A 14,698-nucleotide genomic window follows, 5' to 3' on the forward strand; every position below is an offset into this window, starting at 1 on the left:
TTTCCCTCACCTGAGGTGCCCTTCCTGCTTTCCTTTAAAACTGGGCTGGTCTACTGGCTCCTCCAGGTCTTCTCCCTTCTGAGTTAGATGTCCATGCACATGTTGTTCTGTTTTTTGCAGTACATAGGCCACTGGGGCATTACTTTCTTGGGCTGCCAAATCCCTGGGCCCTAGGAATCTGGCCTAGACTTGGAAATGACCAGAGCGTCCTGAGTCTGGGCCTTGTGCATGCTAGGCCAACACTGAGCTACATCTCCAGCTGTTTATTTTTTTCTTTTGAGACAGGATCTCGCTAAATTGCCCAGGTTGACCTAGAACTTGCAATTCTCCTGTCTCAGCCTCCCCAGCACCTGGAACTAGAGGCATGTGCCACTATTCCCTGTATCCATATTGTTTTGTAGTAGTCAAATGACTGTGAGATCTTGGCAAGTCACTTTATCTCTCACCTATCACTTCAAAATGCAGATAACAGGGCTGGGGTTGAGGTTCAGTGGCAGAGCGCTTGCCTGGCATGTGTGAGGCACTGGGTTCGATTCTCAGCACCACATATAAATAAATAAATGTCCATCAACAACTAAAAAACTAAAAAAAAAACAATTAAAAAATGTTTTGTTTTTTTTAAATGGAGATAACAGCACTAGCTCAGGGGGTTGGTTGAAGATTAAATGTCATGCTGTTGGGGTGGGGATGTGGCTCAAGCGGTAGCACGCTTGCCTGGCATGCGTGCAGCCCGGGTTTGATCCTCAGCACCACATACAAACAAAGATGTTGTGTCTGCAGAAAACTAAAAAATAAATATTAAAAAATTCTCTCTCTCACTCTCTCTCTTAAAAAAAAAAAAAGAGAATCACAGCCCTTTGGGGACAGGAATCCCCTGTGTTTCTCCTTCAAAAAAAAAAATGTCACGCTGTTTATAACTATCTGGCACAGAGACTGGCACAGTGAATGTGGCTTTATGCCCCTCCTTCAGAGGAGCCTAAGGGAGTCTGAGGATACAGGCCTGGGGGAAGATCTAGGGTGAGGAAAACTCCCCTGGCCCAGGGAAGTACCAGGGTTGATCTTGTCACATAGAGGTGACCAGCCTGCACTGGAGGCCAGGTAGAGGCCACTGGGGCATTGCTTTCTTGGGCTGCCAAATCCCTGGGCCCTAGGAATCTGGCCTAGACTTGGAAATGACCAGAGCTTCCTAACAAGCTGAGCACTGAACTTCTGAACTGTTGCAGAGAAACCCAGAGAGCCATGGAGATCCGTGCTCTTGTGCACCAATGGGGTTCTCTTTTAAGGAACCCACAGCCAGCAGAGAGATTTCTTGCTGGAGGTGGGGTTGCTGGTGACCTTGCTGGATGAATCTGGGTCTCTGGTGAGCGCCGGTGCTGTCCAGGCAATGATCCCCTCCTACCACTAGGTGGGGATCTGGGGTCGTCCAGGCCTGGAACCTCTGCCCTTTTCTCCCCCAGACTCTCAGGCCAGGGTTTCCTGCCTGCCCGGATGTGACTTTGCTGGGGACCTGGGGATCTGGACCACACTCTGTGCCTCCACTCTAACTTCTGGCTAGATCCTGCTTCCAGGCTGTAACACTGATGTAAGTGGATAAAGACATGGACTTTGTGTAGCCAGAGACATGAGTTCAAATCCTAGCTCCACCTTGAGCTCTGTGGTTTTGACTTCTGAAGCCTCAAGATTTCCTTGTCTATAAAATAAACTCAGATCCCTTTAGTCTGTAAAGGGTAAGAGTCTGCTCAGGTTGTCCTAGAAATTAGGGGAATCAACAGTGTTCTGTGTTCTCAGATCCCTCCAGTAGGACAGATGACCCAGAAGATGCTGAACCTGGGACAGTTCCCATCTGTCCCATCCAACAAGTACTCAGAATAACGGGCATTGGGCTGTTCATTCTCCAAGACAGGACACGCCTGTCTGGAATGGCCCTCTGCCTTCTCTCCTGACTCCCCAAGTGCCCTCCCCTTCTTCATGGCTCATTGGACCCCTCCTCCCTCCTTCTGGGCTCCAGAAACCTTGGTATGTCCGTCTCTGCTGGCAGTGACTCATTGGGTCAGATATTGGGGTCAGGGACAGGCCTTGGCACAAGGCAGATGCTTGATACCTGTATGAGCATGTTGCCAGAAGATGAGGAAGACTTCATGGAAGAAGTGACCTGCAAAGATGCAGTGTGGGATTCCCAAGGCCCCGGGACAGGGTATTGGGGCTGTGTGGGGAAGGGATTGGCACTGTTCCTGGCTTAGGGGACATTGTGAACTGGCTCAGGGCAAGCAACTCTGTGAGGAAGGCGCCAAGGTGCAGTGAGGAGGAGGTGGCTGGGAGACACCAGAGCCCCAGGGCTGGGATGAGAAAGAGTAATTGAAACTTAGAGGGCTGCCCAAGAGCCCAAGTCCCAAACCTGAGGCTTCTCTGGCCACACTGGTGGGAACAGGGCTGGGAACCAGTGCAGTCTCTCACGGGTCATGGTCATGCCCTCTTCGGGGGTCAACCTCCACCCCCATGCCCTCCCTCTTCCTCAGCCACCCCTGCGAGGTTCATCCAAAGAGTTGAAACCCAATATGGGGCTGGGAGCCCCCATGGCTGCCTGATATCCCAGTTGGGGGCAGCTTTCAATTCTCTCCCCAGCTCAGTTTTCTGGGGAAGCAAAGAGGAAAGAGCATGGACTCGGGTCAGACAGACCTGACCTTCACACTGGCTCTGCTCCCCTGCAGCTGGGTCACCATGGGCAGGTGGCTGAACTTCTCTGAACAGAGCCTTTTTTCCCTCCTGTGAGCCAGGTGTGAGAGCCCTTCATCCCAGGTTGCTGTGAGGTTCAAGGAGCCAATGGGCTTCACCTCAAGCAGCTCTGCCCCTTTTCTGCCCTTGAGCAGACTGTGTTTGACCATCTCTGCCCCTGACAGTGACCCCACAATGCTCCGCCACTGTCCCCTGCATGGCGTCTTCATGAGAGCATCTAAGCCTTTCCATTGGCCCTGCCCTGGCTGAGGCTGAATCTCTGGCTGTTTGTGGCATCATCAGGGACACCCTCCCTGGTTCTCACCACCTCGTGATCCAGAGATCTCTCTCCTTGGTGTGCAGGCCAGGCCGGGAAGGGCTCCCCACAATTGCTTTCACATTATTTCCACAAACACATATTGGACACCAATGTGTGCCAGGCACACTTTCTCACTTGCTCAGAGGTTCTCATCTTGCTGTTCTTTTCTTTTTAAAAATTGGGTTATTGCCAGGCAAGATGACGCATGCCTGTAATCCCAGCAGTTTGGGAGGCTGAGGCAGGAGGATCCCAAGTTCAAAGCCAGCCTCAGCAATTTAGCAAGGCCCTAAGTAGCTTAGCGAGACACTGTCTCAGAATTAAAAAAAAAAAAAAAGGAACTGGGGGTGTGGCATATCAATACGTTCATCCCTGGTACTAAATAAATAAATAAGAAAGATTTTACTCATGAATCATAAAACTCACAGTTAAGTATGTCCATGACAGTGGTGTTTGCTTTTGTTTTTGTTTTGAGGGACAGAGGCTCACTGTGCTGTTTAGGCTTGCTTTGAATTCCTGAGCTCAAGCAATCCTCCCGCCTCAGCCTCCTGAATAGCTGGGACTATAGGCACAAACCATTGCACCTGGCTACTTCTGTGGTTTTTAGAATAGTCACAAGATCGTACATCCATCACCACTGTTTTTTCCTAGAACATTGTCATCACCCCCGCAAACAATCCTGACCCCTTAGTTGCCACTGCTTCTGCCTCAGCCCTTGACAACCATGTGTCTGCTTTCTGTCTCCAAGGTCCTGACGTTTCATATACATGGAATTACACATGTATGTGCATGATTTTTGTGTGTGCTTGGTTTCTTTGATTTAGCTTAATGTATTAAATTTTGTAACACATATCAATATGTGCATCCTTTTTATGGCTGAATAGAATTCCATTGTATGGATATATCACATTTTATTTATCTATCACCAACTGATGGATGTTTGAGTTGTTTCTACTTTTCGGCTATTATAAATAATACTGCTATGAATATTCATGTACAAGTCTTTGGGTGAACATATATTTCCATTTTTATTGGGTTTATGCCTAGGAGTTGAATTGCTGAGACAAATGGTTACTTTCTTTCTTTCCTTTTTTTTAACCTGGTCACTCCACCACGGAGCTACACTTTCCCAGCCCTTTAAAAAAAACATGGACAGCCCAAAGTAGGCCTGGATTTACTCATGAAAATAAACGGATTTAAGGGAAAGTTATGAGGAAAACCCAACATTGGTTTTATCTAACACTTCAGAGTTAGAAGACCTAACCCTGTGTGTCATAGGACTGACCTGTTTTGCTGTCACTGGGTGTCCTGAAGCACATGTCAGGCAATGACCTTCCTTACTCCATTCCAGCGGGGAGTTAGAAAGGCACAGGAAGCTGGGGAAGACATTAGTGGCTTTCAACTCTTTCCAGTTTTTGAACAGGTTAATGATCAAGACCAGCGTGTTCGCGTCCATGCGAAGGTGCTTTCCATCCTATCTGGGTGCCTGAATGTGCAACCAGACATGGAAGAGATAGAGCTGAGATACAAGCGACTGAAAATCAACCCGGAGAAGCCTCCACTCAAAAGGAAGAGATATCAAAGAAGAATGAAGACGACCCAGCAAGACCCAGCTGAAAAGCTGATCTCATGGGAAGACGTGAAAAAGCTGACAACACATGCTTCATGAATGTTTTGACTCCTAGGAAGAAATAAGACCCTATTGATGGTGGTATCTACAGTGATTGCCCTGCTGGGCTGTCAGGTAAAAGGGAATTGAGCAGAGGATTACTGGACATATTTACCAGATCCACCACTGGTACACCCAGCTGGGTGGACTGGAGAATCTATTCCAGTGTTTACTAATGAATCATTCATGATGGGAGGATTTACAGATACTCATATTACTCCCAATCATGTGACTAGATTTAATTATTCTGGCTACAGTGCCCAATTACCTTTGTGTTGATCCCACGATAAACATGCTGGCTGTCTCAGAGTATCATTTGAGGAAAAGACAGCGATTGGGAGACCTAGACTGATTAATCATACTATTTATGGAGACTTATAACCTTATACTAGATCAATGATCAAAATGGGACTTTCCCATAACAAACCAGTCATTTCTGTAAAACCTCCATGAATACCTCATTGTCCTAACCTAATAGTTCTACAATTGAGATTGGTACCTTTCCTAGATGGATAGATTGTGTAAATACCTTTCCAGTACAACATAAGGTGTCTAAAGATAGTGGGTATATTTTAGACTGGTCTCCAAAAATTGATAAAAGACAATTGTGAAAAAGTTCTTCTATGATACTTGCAGGATTTGTTAGCAATATTTTGACCTACAGTGAAGGAGGTATTCAAAAAGATGTTTGGCGCTTAATTGCTGCCTCAGAATTCTTACATATTACAGACAAGCCTTTACCAAAATTTGTTGGCAAGAGCTTGGTGCTGATAACGCGGGTTCGTTCCCCGTACGGGCCACCAAATGCCACAGTCTGGCTGGGCACAATTCAGGAGCCACTTGTCAAAAGAAACGAACTTTATTTTTAGAACACACACACCACACCACACAGCTCCTCAGGAAAAACCTTCAGAGCCCACCACTGGCTTCCCACAAGCCTCTCAACCTCCCCCACTCCTCCTGCTCTTGAGGCTGATTGGCTGGGTTGCGTGGGCGGAGCCAAAAAAAGGCCCCCAATCAGCAGCTCTGAGGTCTGAAAGGGCGGGGAAACAGCCCAATGAGCATCACCTCAGAGGAGCCAATCAATTGGCAGCTAGAAGTTTGCTGGGGACGCTGTGAGCCTATCATCAGCTGGCAGCTGGAAGTTAGCTGGCAGCTGGAAGTTTGCTGGCAGCTGGAAGTTTGCTGGGGCCCCTTTGGCTGTGGCTCTCAACACCCAGCCTTTTAAAAAAAAAATTTTTTTTTTTTGAGACAGGGTCTTATTGAATTGCTGAAGCTTCCTCCAACTTGTAATCCCTCTGCCTCGTCTCCCTAGTCACTGGAATTACAAGTGTGTGCCACTGTGCCTAGCCTTTCTCCCTGCCCCCCTTTCTCCCTCCCTCTCAGTGCTGGGGATTCAATCCAGGGACTCATGCATGCTAGATTAGTGCTCTACCTCTGAGCCACATCCCCAAACTGTAACTTTTTGAGTAACCACCAAACTGTTTTCTAAAGCAGCTGCACAGCTTTACCTTTCCACCAGTACCTCCTGAACACACATGCTGGGTGTGCTCCCCTTTGCTTCCCAAGTCTGATTTAGGCCATCCTTGGCTATCCGATGCAATGAAATAATCTGTCCACTTTCACCCTCTCCCTCACTTCTTCCCTTACTCTGTTTTGTTTTTGAAAATATCAGAGACACAGGGCTGGGCATATAGCTCAGTTGGTAGAGTGCTTGCTTTGCATGCCCTGGGTTCTAATCCCCAGCACCACACACACACACACACACACACACAAAATTGGCAATTTGGGGGCTGGGGTTGTGGCTCACTGGTACAGCGCTCGCCTAGCACATGCTAGGCCCTGGGTTTGATCCTCAGCACCACATAAAAATAATAAAATAAAGGTATTGTGTCCATCTACAACTAAAAAAAAAAAAGAAAATATCAGAGACGCTATGGCCACTTTACTTATTTTATCTAATGTTTCCCCTCACTAGAATGGGAGCTTCATCTTGTTATTATTGTGTTGTTGCTCATATAACAGTACCTGTCACATAGTAGGTGCTCAATAAACCTTTGTTATGTACCATGGATGAAGAAATGTAGGGCTCTGTGCTGGGCACACAGTATAACATGGACTGAGGCTGCAGGGAGATGGACTGTCAACGAGGCTACCTGACTGGGCATTTCTCCAGCTGTCAAACCTGCTTTTGAGGCTCAGCCCAGAAAAACAAATGCTCTCTCACTTAACCAGGGGAGAAGTCAGACTCCAGACACACACACACACACACACACACACACACACACACACACTCACACACACACACACACACACACACTCACACACACTCACACTCACTCTCTCTAGTCTGGAGATTAAACCCAGGGGCACTTTAACCACTGAGCTACATCCTCAGCCCTTTTTATTTTTCACTTTGAGTCAGTTGCTTAGGGCCTTGCCAAGTTGCTGAGGCTGGCTTTGAACTTGAAATCCTCTTGCCTCAGCCTCCTAAACTGCTGGGATTACAGGCATGCGCCACTGTGCCTGGCCAGACTTCCCCTCTTAAATTAGGCTCTAGGTGAGAAAAGAAGCAAGCTCGTTAGCTGTGTAATCACTAGGACAAATCCATCCGCTGGGTTGGACCTTGTTTGTACACAATGTCATGCTTTAGTCGAGGCTGTGAAGGGTGGCACTTTCAGGGAGTTTCCAGGTGTGCACATCAGCCTGTCTGCCCCTTCTAGGACTCGGGCTGCCTCTGACATCTGGAAGTGAGAGCTGCAGGGCAGGAAACAATGCTGGCTTTTCCATCCAGCTGACTCGGTGGTGCTTTCTGGTTTCACCTCAGCCAGTCCCTGGACACCTTAGTCGGGAGTCCTCCAGTTATAAGGGCAGATCCTCAACTCAAGCTGAAGGAAAAGAGGAGCCCATTGGCTCACACAGTGCCTGAGAAGGGCAGGGTGGGGGCAGCTGGTCTTCAGGACGCTGGAGGCCAGAGACTCGTGCCCTGGGCTCTCATGCTCTCTGCCTTCCCCTCCAGACCTTTTCTCTGTGTTGGCATCCATTCTCTCCTACCACAGCTGGAGGCAGCTGTGGCTTGCAGAAATCTACCTGAGTGACCCAAGAGGAAAGGAGATGGTTCTACTGCTCCCCTTACAAGATCCCAGAGCAACACCCTGATTGGCCAGTTGGGATCACATGTCCAGGGCCCTCGTCACCCATATAAACAACCTTCCCATCTGCCATTGTTGCCAGTGGGGTTATACCAGAAAACCAAGCGTGGTGGTCTGCCTGTAATCCCAGCAACTTAGGAGGCCAAGGCAGGGGGATCCCACATTCCAGGCCAGACTCCGAAAATTAAATAAAAAGGGCTGAGGGAGTAGCTTCATGTATTCAATCCCCAGTCCAGTAAACAAAATAAGACAACAACAACAAAATGCCCGCCCTGCCAAGGGCCAGGTAATTCACACTATGATTTCTTTTCAGGTTTTGCTCTTGTGGGGATTGAACCCAGGGCCTTGCCCATGCTAGGCTAGCACTCTACCCATGAGCTACCTCCCCAGGCTGATTTCTTTTCATTGACACTGCTCTGCAAAAAGCTAAACTGGTCAGGGCTGTATGGGCAGTCCTACTACAAGAAGCCCAACTCAAATTAGTTTAAGCCAAAAAGGGAATTTGTTGTTTTACATAATTGATAAAAATAGAAGTGGAAGCCAGGCACAATGGTTCATGCCCATAACCCCAGCAATTTGGGAAGCTAAAGGAAGATGATTTAAATTCAAGGACAATCTCAGCCATTTAATGAGATTCTGTGTCAAAATAGAAAATAAAAAGCTCTGAGATTGTAGCTCAGTGGTTGAGCATCCCTGGTTCAATCCCCCAATACCCCCCCTCCACCAGAAAAATAGAAGTGGACTTTAGGTGTTACTGGATCCAGGAGGCCAAATAAGTCTGGGCTATTTCTCATTAGCTGTACCGCTGAATCTGACTTTCCTTTATATAGGCTCAATTTGCAGACACATTCTATCCACACATGAGGGGAAAAAAACCTAAACTGTATGATTACAAGTGCACAACTCTAATTCCAGCTACTCAGGAGGCTGAGGCAGGAGGATCACAACTTTGAGGACAGCCTATGCAACTTAGTGAGATGCTGTCTCAAAAAATTTAAATAGAGCTGGGGATGTAGTTCAGTGGTAGAGCACTTACCTATTATGCCTGAAGCCCTGGGTTCAATTCCCAGTACAGGAAAAAGAAGGAGAAGGAGAAGGAGAAGGAGAAGAAATTCAAGCACCTCAGATGAGCTTTAGAACCCTCATTTACAACCTCAATCCCAGGGGAAGAGAGAGATCTGGTCTCTGGCACAGAGCAAACCACCTGGGGAAATTGATTGGTTCCTATGGGCATTTATATTCACTTGATAGACTGAAGAATGGGTCAGGCCAGGTCATGAGCCCACCCTGGCAGCAAGAAGATGGGATAGAGCTATGGTTGGTAATGCTACCAGATCAGGGAAGAGCCAGACAGATTGCATCTGCCAGCTACAGCCTTCCGATTGTACAGACTAGCAAAGTGCAGCTTAGAGAGATAGGGTACTTGCTGGGGGTCACCTGGCTAGAGACACATCTGGGATTCCAACTCAGGGCTGTAGGCTCCTTTTCAAGTGCTTGGTTGAAACATCACTTGAAGAGGTAGATTCTTATTGTCAGCTATAATATTCCTGGCATGCTTTCCGACAGCTGTTAGGGAGGTGTCTTGGAAGGAGAGCGTGGCCACACTCTTGGGCAAGATCTTTACTAGCTCTTTTCCAAGGTCAATAGGATCTTTGAAGCCCTTGACTCCAGCTCCTATTTTGAATCATCCAAACAAGGTCTGACTTTTGACGAGAGTACTAAGGCCGTTCAATGAGGAAAGGCAGTCTTCCCAACAAATGGTGTTGGGAAAAATGGATCTCCACATGCAAAAGAATGAAATTGGACCCTTACCTTATACAATACACAAAAAATTAACCCCAAATGGATTAAAGGCCTGAACTTAAGAGCTAAAGTTGTGAACTCTTCAAAGAAATCATAGGAGAAGCTGGGTACAGGGTGCACACCTATAATCCCAGCGGCTGGGGAGGCTGGCACAAGAGGATGATGAGTTCAAAGCCAACCTCAGCAAAAGCGAGGTGATAAGAAACCCAGTGAGACCCTGTCTCTAAATAAAATACAAAAATAAGGCTGGGGATGTGGCTCAGTGATTGAATGTCCCTGTGTTCCATTCCTGGTACAAAAAAAAAAAAAAATCATAGGAGAAACTCTTTATGACATTGGTTTGGCCATGGTTTCTTGAATATGACACCAAAAGTATAGATGACCAAAGAGAAAGATAGGTAAATTGGGTATCACAAAACCGAATGCTTTTGTGCATTGAAAGAAAAAAATACTTGCAAATTAAATATGTAATGAGAGTTTAATGTTTAAAAAAAAATTAAAGAAGTCCTACAACTCAATAGCAAAAGACAACCCAGTTACAAAACGGACAAAGGACTTTGAAAAGGTATTTATCCAAAGAGGGTAAATTGTAGCCATTAGGGAAAGCCAATCAAAACCATGATGAGATGCTCCTTTTTACTTATAGCTACTTTAGGATGGCTACAATAAAACCCATAAAAACAAAAACCCTCCAAGAATAGGTAAGGATTTGGAAAAAATTGAAACTCTCTTATTTTCTGTTGGGAAAGCAAATGATGCAGCTGTCATAGAAAATAGTTTATAATTCCTCAAAAGCCTAAACACAGAATTACCATATGACCCAGCAAGTCCACTTTTTTAAAATAGTTTTTTAGTTGTCAATGGATCTTTTTTTAATGTATTTATATGTGGTGCTGAGGGTTGAACCCAAGGGCCTCCTGTGTTTAATGTCAGGCAAGCACTCTACCAATGAGCCACGACTCTAGCCCCAGCAATTCCACTTTTAAGTCCACGCCCTAAAGAATTGAAAATAGCCATTGAATGGATATGTGCACATCAATGTCAACTGCAGCATTATTCACAGTAGCTGAAATGTGGCTACAAGGCAAGTGTCCATCAACAGCTGGATGGACAAATAAAATGTAGAATACACATACACACACACACACACACACACACACTCACACACACAGACAATATATACTTGTGCCCTATGACTTTTACTCAGCTATGAAAAGCATGAAGTTAGCTGGGCATGCGGCGATGCATGCACACCTGTAATCCCAGCAGCTCAGGAAGTTGAGGCAGGAGGATTGCAGGTTCAAAGTCAGCCTCAGAAACTTAGTGGGGCTCTAAACAGCTTAGTGAGACTCTGTCTCTAAATAAATAAATAGGGCTGGGAACGTGGCTTGGGGTGGTAACCCCGAGTGGCGTGCAGGCTGAATTTTAGCCCCCACTAAATCCCTCAACCCTGACAGATGTATTTGGTCAGTGAAATGCCTACACAACCATATGTGGTGACCATGTGCTGGGTTTATATTTAATATACTTCTGGTGAATCAAAGTCAACTTGGGTGCCCATTCTGTGACCCGGTGCATTTGTCATCTCCCCCAGCTGAGCTGATACCATGCCACCTTCCACCACCGCAGTCACACCGTGGCTTCTCAGGGAAGACTTCACGCCAGATTCGCACTGACTTATTAACTGACTTTTAGGGAAAGACCGTCTGACCTCCATCGGTCTCGGTTGTGTCCCTGGAATGACAAATTGTCAGGGTCTTCTCCATGTTTCCCCTCATTATTTACAAAGATCTCAAGAGAACTGGATCAAAGGCTTTCCTGAACTCCAGACACAGACTTTCATCACCAGCCTGGACGTCCTCTTACAAAAGAAAAAGTGTCACCCTGGCCTGCCTTGATCTTTGAGTGGGTAGAAGGGTTCAGGACAGTATTTTTCAAACTTGAGCATGTGTCAGAATCACGTGGAGGGGGGCTGCTTGGCTTTGCCTGAGGAGTTCCAGACTCAGAGACTCGGGGTGGGGCCTGAGCACCTGCCTTTCTAGTACTTACTCTATCTAGTAAGTTCTCTGTGGTTCCAGGGACCATATTTTGAGAACCACTGCCATGTGGGAATAAGAGAACAGCTTTGGAGTCAGATAGGACTTAACCTGTTTGAGCTTTAATTTTTTTTTTTTTGAAATGGGGATAATAATCCTACTTCATAGATTAAAAAGACAATGCATGAAAAAAAACCACTCAACTTTGGTGCCTGGAACATAAGTGATCAATAAATATTGATTCTTTTCCTCGGGCATGGTGCATGCTGTGCAAACGCTCTACCACTGCGCTACACAACAGCCCTAAATACTGGTTCTAATATGAACCTGTCTACAAATTTGTGATCACTTGCCCTTCTAAACTGTTCACAGACAGTTGCTGTTAGGATAACCCATTTATTCATTGGCAAAGAGGAGTCTGGTTAGCTACTGGCCTCAGATTTCCTTGAGCTGACCTGGGTAAGAGAGAGGTTTTCAAACTGGTTACCTGAAGAAAGTAGATTGACCAGAGAAGAATGGAGAGGAGAGAGTAAATTCTTCAAGGCAAGGAGGGAGGACTGACGAAACTGGGAGACCTGTCTGCCTGGAGCTTCTCCTGTGTCTCCTAGCTGGTCATTTAGGATGCTATCAGCTTTGTACCTTCCATGGTCCATTCCTAGATATCAGGCCAAAAAGATGGCGCCCGGCCCAGGCAGGGCAAACCTCCGCTCCAGGTAAACAGGGTTACCAAGACAGCCCTCACCCACAGGCCAGCCTCACCCTGAGCCTCCTCATTTCTCCAGCTCGTAAGGTGCAGGCTTCCTCCCCTGCTCTTGGAATATATTTTCAAATATGAAATGTTGCCTCAGTTTCTCTTCTCAAGATCATTCTAGACCCTGCCTGGTACCCCACAACTTCTGTCTCAGTGGCTGCCCCAGACTGAGGCTCTGAGAGATCTCTTCCACCCCTTCTATCCTTCTTCTCAACCCCTCCACACCCTGAAAGGAGAAAGACATGCAAAACCTTCAATAGCTTTAGGGGAAACATACCTGCACTAGAACACACTCCCCTTCAGCTCATGCTGTGGTAAAATGAGGCGATGGTTCTGGCACTGACCTTCTTATTTTTTTGGCTATTTTACTAGACTGTTTATCGTTACTATAAGGAAATGCCTGAGATAGAATAACTAAAGAAAAGAGGTTTATTTAGCTCACAGTTTTGGGATTTTGAGGGCATGGTGCTGACATTGGTGAAGGCCACATGACTGAAGGAACAGCACCAAGAGCATGTACAAGTTAGAGAAATTCCATCTCCAAATAGGAAGCCAGAAAGAGACTGGGCAGGATCAGATTCAGGCTTTTTTTTTTTTAAAAAAAAAAAAAAAAAAGTCTTGTGAGAAAGAATCAGGATCCCATGAGAAAGGCCTTAATCCCTTTCAAGGGCATGCCCCCTGCTGACCCAAGGGCCTCCCACTAGGCCAATCCTTTGGACCCAGACTGTGTCTCAACACCGCCACAGTGGGGACCAAGTCTCCAACACATGAATCTTTGGGGGTGAGGAATGTCAGACTTAAACCGGATCCAAACCTGGGACACATCCACGAAGCTCTTGGTACCAGTGGTTTCTTTTGTCAAAATGTCCAAAAAATCATCAGCCCATTCTCAGCACTGCAGAGAGGATTAAATGGGATGATCTGTGTCTAGTGCTTAGGACAGATCTCGGCACAAAGGAAACTCTTAATAAAATTGCCCCTCTCCTTTTTCTTTCTTTCTTTCTTTCTTTTTTCTTTTTCTTTTTTTGATAGATGACACAACAACTTTATTTTTATTTATTTATTTTTATGTGGTGCTGAGGATCAAACCCAGTGCCCCACACATGCTAGGCAAGTGCTCTACCACTGAGCTACAGCCCTAGCCCCCTTTTATTTTTAAATTTTAATTTGTTATATATGACAGCAGAGTGCATTACAGTTCATATTACACATATAGAACACGACTTTTTATATCTCTGGTTGTATACAAAGTATATTCACATTATTCATGTCTTCATACATGTATTTAAGTTAATGATGTCCATCTCATTCCACCATCTTTCCTACCCCCGTATCCCCTCCTCTGCTTCCCTCCCTTTTGCCCTATCTAGAATTTGTCTATTCCTCCTTTGCTCCCCCTCCTAACCCCACTATGAATCAGCCTACTTAAATCAGAAAAAAACATTAAGCATTTGGTTTTTGGGGGATTGCTCACGTAGCATTATATTCTCCAACTCCATCCATTTACCTGAAAATGCCATGATTTTATTCTCTTTTAGTGCTGAGTAATATTCCATTGTGTGTATATACCACATTTCCTTTATCCATTCATCTACTGAAGGGCATCTAGGTTGGTTCCACAGTTTAGCTATTGTGAATTGAGCTGCAAAATTGATGTGGCTGTGTCCCTGTAGTACACTGTTTTTAAGTCCTTTGGGTATACATTGAGGAGTGGGATAGCTGGGTCAAAAGATTGTTCCATTCCCAGTTTTCCAAGGAATCTCCAAACTGCTTACCATATTGACTGCACTATTTTGCAGTCCCACCAGCAATGTCTGAGTGTGCCCTTTTTCCCCCACATCCTCGACAACACTTATTGTTGTTTGTATTCTTAGTAGCTGCCATTCTGACTGGAGTGAGATGAAATCTTAGAGTAGTTTTGATTTGCATTTCTCTAATTGCTAGAGATGTTGAACATTTTTTTCATACATTTGTTGATTGATTGTGTATCCTCTTCTGGGAAGTGTCTGTTCAGTTCCTTGGCCCATTTATTGATTGGGTTATTTGGATTTTTTGTGTTCAGCTTTTTGAGTTCTTTGTATACCCTAGAGATAAGTGCTGTATCTGATGTGCAAGTGGTAAAAATTTGCTCCCAAGCTTGTAGGCTCCCTATTCACCTCACTGATTGTTTCTTTTGCTGAGAAGAAGCTTTTTAATTTGAATCCATCCCATTTTTTAATTCTTTTTTTAAAAAATATTTATTTATTTACTTAGGGTGTA

Source organism: Urocitellus parryii, chromosome 7 (assembly GCF_045843805.1).
Source record: "Urocitellus parryii isolate mUroPar1 chromosome 7, mUroPar1.hap1, whole genome shotgun sequence".
Taxonomy (NCBI): domain Eukaryota; kingdom Metazoa; phylum Chordata; class Mammalia; order Rodentia; family Sciuridae; genus Urocitellus; species Urocitellus parryii.